Here is a 7,050-nt window from a genome sequence, read left to right as displayed (position 1 = left end):
GCTCTTAGCTTGTCAGATAAAGGCCTGAGAATTGCTTTTCAGCCCACCTAATGAGGGTTTGTGTTTTTCTACCTTGGGAGGATGGATGGTCTTAATTTCCGATTTCTTTCAAAGAGAGCAATTTTCTTCCACAAAAGAGACTGGGAATAATAGATACAATGTGGCTTGTTCTGAGTCACCCTTTAACCATTTGTACTGATGCTTTCTCTTTGTACATCTTCCAACTAAGACCCTGAAACTCAAGAGTTCTCTTTAGCTGCTGCTGTACGTTTTCCCCTGCCATGAGACATTTCTGTGCCTAAGGGTTTCATGCACAACCAGCATCCTCTCCCAGACTTTCTGCAGGCTCCATAAATATTGCCTTCAAATTTGAGGTACTCCAGACTGGGCTTCTCTACCCCAGATCCACAGAACTCACCTACTCGATGCGAAGAAGCCAAGGCATGGTGCGCAAGGGACTCTGCAGGGAAAGAGCTTGCTTTCTTCTGTGCCTGGAACAGGCTGAAGTATCCCTGCCTTGCTCACTGCCTGTGGACAACCTGTCTCGGTTTCCCTCAGCTGAGTAAAACATAACCCCAAAAAGCAATGTCATGGTTCTCCGTTGAAAGACCACCAGACAGTAAAAGTAGATGCTGGAGCTAAAACTTACAATTGACTGTATCACGAGGCACGATTTCGATACTGAAACAGGGAATCCAGCAGGATCTCATTGATGTAAGTGATTGGTAAAATGCTGCCTTACGGCAGGAAAGTTTCCACTTTCCCATCTTTCCTACATGCTGGAGCAGACATCAGCCAGGTTTGGGCAGGCAGTGTGGTGGCTTGAGAAGCCTCTGGAGCTGCAACAGCTGTATCACTGACAAACTAGCAGAAACAAGGAGAGCTGGAGGGAAGGCTTTAGTCGGGTGCTTATTCAGCCTTGTGCACGAAGTGTGGCAGCAGCCACATGATCGGAAGTTGCCCCAAATCGAGCACCACTGTGCAGGGAGCGACGTGTGTCCACCCGCCTGCAGCTCGGCCTCCCTCATAAGGCCATGTATCCTGGCCATGCCTGAGCACGACCGGCCACTCTGGGACGGTGCTTCCATCTCCCTGGAAAGCAAAGCCTTGGTGTACGTGTTATGCCTCTTGATGTCATTTGAAGGTAATTTCTCCTGTGATTTCATTGCCTTTGGTTTCAAAGGAGAAAGTCGTCATGCTGCATGGCTGGCTGCAAAGCTGTAACAGGGCACAAAGTGTGGGAAGTGTTGTGATGCTGAGGATGGACACAGAAGTAGGAATAAACTGCAGATTATATCCATGAAAATCTTGGCACTGAATATCCCCTTCCACCCCCTCCAGGCACCAGCTGGAAGATCATGACAGTGTGTGATGCGAACGTGATAAACCACACTGTGATGACCACTGGCTGACAACCGTCACGTTACTGAAAACTAGCAAGGAGTCCAAAGCAAAGGCAGCATGCTGTAGCAGGAAGTAAAAAGAAGCAGCTTGCACGTGCCAGCAGCCTGCGACTTGCGCCTTGTGCTGCCACATGGGGAACAAACCCGGGCTCCACAGAAGTCCCAAGAATCACAGCCAGGCTGAGGTTGGAAGGCACCTCCGGAGGTCATCTGGGCCAACCCCCCTGCTCAAGCAGGGCCACCCAGAGCTAGTTACCCAGGACCGTGTCCCGGGCAATGGACCATGTCCATCGCCACAGCCCCTCTCCAAACCAGACGGACCCTGTAGGCCTCAGGAGGTGCTACAGACACCATCCAGCTAGCATGGCCCAAGGCGATGGGTCACCTCCGTCGCCATAGCCTCTCCCACCAGATGGACCCCGGAGGCCTTAGGGCTCAGTGGAGCTGGGAGGAGAGGGTGGGCTGAGCACCAGGAAAAGGGGGAGAAAGCAGCGTGGGTGGGGATGACGATGCCAGCCGCGTTGTTAATACTACTTAGACTCTTTCTGTCATTTTCATGTCTTTATTTGCTGGGAGAGCTAGGTTTTCGAGTACCAAGCAGAGCCTTCTGGTCCCCATGGGGGTCAGCGCGTGGCCCCGCTGCTGGCCCGGCCCTCCTTTCCCCAGCTGCCAGGGCCTTCTTCGCGCATCACCGGCGGCGTAGCTTCCTGGCGGGTGCGGCAGAGTCCTCAGAGCTGCCAGCCTTCCTCTTCAGAGGGTGCCGGGGCCCCCGGCGTGAGCAGCCCTGTCCTGGCTGGGAGCAGAGGCACCTGCCGCAGCCTCCCCCGGCTCCTTGTGCGGCTCTTGCTCCCCTGGCACGGGAGCGGGGATGGAGGGGGGCAGCCAGGACCCCCCCAAAGAGCAGCGGTTGAGGTGCCTGGGAGTTCATCTGCATCCGCTGTGGCAGCGCTGCTGGAGGGGGCTGCTCCGGGCGCAGGAGTTCCCCCTCGGGTGGCAGCGGAGCTGGTGCTGGTCATGGGGCTGAGCTCCCATCGCCCTTGGGCAGCAGCCCAGCTGGTGCTGGTCACAAGGCAGCAGTCCCCTCTCTCTTGGAAGCCAGCGGAGCTGGTTCTGGCCATGAGGTTGCCCTCCCGTCCCCCTTGGGCAGCAGCCCAGCTTGTGCTGGCTACCGGGCTACGCTCCCACCACCTCATGAAGATAGCGGAGCAGACACGGCCCCGGGGCTGGCCTCCAACCCCGTGGCAGCACGGGAGCCCTCACGGAGCAGGAGGCGGTGGGCTGCCATCCCACACCATTCCACGGTGAACTCAATGAGTCCTTGCACGGACGCTGTCGTGCGGCTTCGGAGGTCGGCCTGCAGCGACTTGACCAGGTCCTCTTCCTGCAGACCCATGAGAGGCAGGGCTCTCAGGATCATACGTTCCAGCATGAGCGCCTGAGGACGCTCTTCCCCAAAGATGCGCCCCAGCTCCTCAGGCAGCCAGGGCTGCAGGAGCTGGAGGAGATCTGGGTGCTTCCAGAAAAGGAGCCCCCAGGTGCTGGGTCAAGGCCGCCCACAAACCCTGGATCCAGATGCCATGGTTGGCGTACCCTGGACGCTCTTGGCTCTGGCAATCTGTAAGGTGCCTCTCTTGGGCGCTGCCCAGCGATGCCGCAGGTGGTCTTATGGGGAACTCTTCAAATTCGTCCCTCTGCAGTGAGTGCCGGATGGAAGTCACCCTCCTCTTGCAGAGGCGGCACTCGGGCTTGGTCCCTTCCCACCACCGGATACAGTTGAAACAGAAGCGGTGGAGGCACGGCATGGTACAGGCTGTGTTGTCCCAGGTGCCAAGGCATATCGGGCAGCGGTCCTCCGAGGCTGTGGCCATGCTCAGCGCTGCGGTGGGCTGGGGAGAGCTGGTGGGGATGGACGACGACTCCTCTCCGCCGCTGCAGCGGCAGGTGTCCCGCTAGAAGAGGAAGAGAGGCCACAGTCACTGGCTGGGCCGGGGAGGGCTGGAAGAGAAGCCCAGGTCCCTCAAGAAGGAAACCCGCCCAGCTCCCCAGGGTGAAGTCTGCCCGCACAGCTCACCTCTGCTGCGGCGAGCGCACCTCCGGCGTGCCCCGGCTGCCTGGACCAGGCAGGGCCGGGGAAAAACCTGCAGTGGCTCCGGGGATGGGCACTGAGAGCTGCAGCCACCAGTGCCCAGGGCACAAGCCCAGCACCGAGCCAAAGGCTTGCTCCACACTCCAAGCCTCGCCGAAACGCTCAGCTGGAGTGAAGGCACGAGCCGGCTGGGAGAGGCTGAGTGTCCGAATATAAGCAGCGAGGGCCATGATGACACAGTGCGTGGCTGGGGGATGTCACGGTGCACGGCTGGGGGATGTCAGCACGGGCCATCCTCACCTGCGGCCGCTCACCCCAAGAGCCCTGTGGCCCTGGCACACGCCTTGGGGCTTACTGCAATGCCACTGCCTTCTGTCGTGTGCTCGGCATCGGTGCTTCAAGCCAGCCACCGAGGCCTTGGCCGTGGCTTTCCAGGGCCCCGTCAGGTCGCTCTGGCCTGAGGTGGTACGCGTCTCCAGGCACACACAGCAAGAGGGTTCCTGGGGAGCCCAGCACAAGAAGAAGGAGCCCAGAACCCAGCGCTCCAGGTGTGGCCTCACCAGTGCTGAATCACCTGGAGGATCACCTGCCTTGACCTACTGGCAATGCTTTGCCATTTGCAGCCCAGCATACCATTAGACTTCTTGGCAGCAAGGGCACATTGCCAGCTCCCGTTCAACTTGGTGTCCACCAGGAACCCCAGGTCTTATCCTGCAAAGCTGCTTTTCATACTGTTGGCCCCCAGCATGTCCTGGTTCATGGAGTTGTTCCTTGCCAGGTACAGGACTTTGCACTTGCTCTTGTGGAACTGTATGAGGTTCTTGTCAGCCCATTTCTCCAGCTTGTCAGGAAGGAGAAGTAAGAGAAGGGAAGTAAGAGAAGGAAGAAAGAAACGTGAGATTCCCATTTCCACTGATGGATACATGCTTGGGAGAACCCTCCTGATGGAAATGACACATCCCAGTGAAATATAATCCAGCCACTTTGTGTAAAGCAGTTGCATTGAGGAATCTCACTGCCCGGTTAATCCTGTCTGACAAAGCCTTTTCAAAAAGTCACACAAAATCCAGGGGTTGGAAACAAGCATAGACGTATGCCATACAAATATAAAAACAGAAAAACATTCTCCGTTGACTGAGTGTGTTAGTGAGGGAGGAAACAGTACGAATGCTGGGAGTGTTTCTTATGACACCCCTTTCTAACCACCTTCAGTGAAGAATGAAACTACAGGAAAGATTGCCCTGAAATTTCAGACACCAAGAATAGCTTAGATACGTGAAAGTGCACACATCAGCCATAGTGCTCAAAGCACATCATGGACTCCTAAGAAAGAATTGACCGAGAAAGAATTGAAATAAGAGCCAAGAGGAAAAAAGCAAATACACAGCTGATTTCCAAAGGAAAGCAGCGGGATATAAAGAGTTATATTTTAGAAGCTTAACTTCCTTCTTTGATAAATTAGTGCAACAACTATGAAGAGGCAAAATATCATTGCTTCTTGTTTGCAAACTTCCAGAGCTACTTGGCTGGGGAAAGGGAGCTGTGTATCACTCTTGATGTCTTTGCAGGGATGAGCTGAAGGAGAGTAAAATCCAGGTTTGGGTTGACCTGGTGTGTTGCTAGTTTTGTGACTCTGATGTTTGTGTTAGTGCCATTTGGAAAGAGAATAGAAAATCCTTGGAGCAGCACAATGTAGCAGAGCAGGTTTTGTTTCACTCTAGAATTAACAGAGAAAATTATTATAAGAAATGTTTGCAAAGTAAAAAATATACAAAGCTCAGAGGCTCCATAGCTCAGGGGTTAGAGCACTGGTCTAGTAAACCAGGGGTCGTGAGTTCAAATCTCACTGGAGCCTGGGTGGGGTGGGGGCTCTGTACCTCCTGCAAAGACCTACAGCTTTACCTTTCTGTTTTTTTCCAAAATGTTGCTGGCATCATTTTTTGGAGCATCCACCCCAGCCTAGGTGAAATACAAACATTGTATAGCACCTATACCAAACAACAGGCAATGAGAAAGAGAGAAAAATAGCAATTGTCAGAGTTAAACCCTCGGAAGAATACCTTGAAATATAGCAATTGGAGATAGGAAATACCTAATAATGGGATTTAAAGCCTTCTGAACTCCACAGACATTGTGAAGTTCATTGATGAACAAAGCTGAAATGGCTGCTAGATATTTACAGTCAGATCTGGTTCATCTCTTCATACTTCACCAGGACAATCAAATTATGTCTCCAGAGCTCAGTAATTACGGAGGTGGCTGAAAAAATTATAAATACAGTTTGTGGAGGAATGGTAACATTGGTCTCCTTCAGAGTTTGCTGGGGGGGCTGGAAAGTTATCATTTTTAAGAAAAAAGAAAAAGCTAGGAATTAACCTATTTTGCATCTCGAGTTCAATGAACTGCAGTCCAGATTTATGAGATTTGATACTCTACCTTTGCACATTTCCCAATTTTTTTTGCTCATTTTCAAATAGACTTCCTATTTTGTTCCATCAGAATGATCCAAACTAGTGATGTAAAAGGACATTTCTGAATTTGAAAAGGGCCTTTTCCATTTGAGGGAAAGAAGGCTCAAAAGGCTGAAACATTTTTGTCTTGTGGAGGTGGACACTGGGTGCCAGGAGGGACATGGCGCTTTGGTCACCTCTCTTCAGCCTGTTTCCTTACAGCTCTGTTTTCCCAAAACAGTGCGCACATGACATCTTTGGTGGGTTCATGTGTTTTCTCCACATGAGAAGTGACCTGCAGGAATTTCCTAGCTTTCCTCTGTATATATCACAGTAAGGCTAAAGAAACAGAAGTCAGCAGGGTTCCCATTAATCTGCAACCTAATAAACTAGCACAAGTTATTGTTATTGTAACCCAAGATACTGGAAAATGTACAGATGTGTTTTACTAAAACTGAATTTATTTCTAGACTTTGTGGCTATACATCTATTTACACTGTTCCTCATTCCAGCTCATCTCTTCATTTCGCTTTCATATGACACTGCTGAGCAATATCCAAAAAGATCTTTGTGGTTCAAGTTCACTTTTGTGATCAGGCTCATGGTTTCAGCTTAGCTGAGCCTGGTAGTGACAGAAATGATAATTTGAAAAATTAATGTCTTTCATCTCTGTGCAAAAATGACAAATGTTCAGGATATGTTTTGCTGAATTCTTTATTGTCACGGTGCTTAATACTAATGTAAAAACTCCTCTCCTCAGTAACCCTGCTGCAATGCACAACACCAAACATACTGATGCCACTTGTTAAACGTGAGCCTGATGCAAAGATCACTTTTAACAGTGGACCTTGGACCCTGTCCTAGCTAAATCCCTTTGTATCAATCATCCATCATCTTTTTCTCTGCTGAAAACAGGGCTTTTCAAAGATAGAGCTTGACAGGAGGGGCAAAGAGGGCAAAGTCATTTATACCCATATCCTGAAGCCCATGTAAATGTGGGAAGGAGGAAGAGCACCTCTTCATCTTTGTCAGCCTGTGAAATGGAAATGCTACACACATGTTCAGAGATGCAGGAAAGGCTGTGTAGCTCTGCCACAAGGGCTGTAACAAG

General features: G+C 51.5%; 1 non-coding gene across 1 annotated transcript; it reads left to right on the top strand.

Moving 5' to 3' along the window:
• The first annotated feature begins 5,271 nt into the window (after positions 1-5,271).
• TRNAT-AGU (transfer RNA threonine (anticodon AGU)) lies at positions 5,272-5,344 on the top strand. The gene has a single exon. It is a non-coding gene; the product is annotated as a tRNA-Thr (tRNA).
• Positions 5,345-7,050: the final 1,706 nt, after the last annotated feature.

This window comes from Ciconia boyciana, chromosome 18 (assembly GCF_034638445.1).
Source record: "Ciconia boyciana chromosome 18, ASM3463844v1, whole genome shotgun sequence".
Classification (NCBI taxonomy): Eukaryota; Metazoa; Chordata; class Aves; order Ciconiiformes; family Ciconiidae; genus Ciconia; species Ciconia boyciana.
This window is presented reverse-complemented; position numbering and strand designations above follow the sequence as displayed.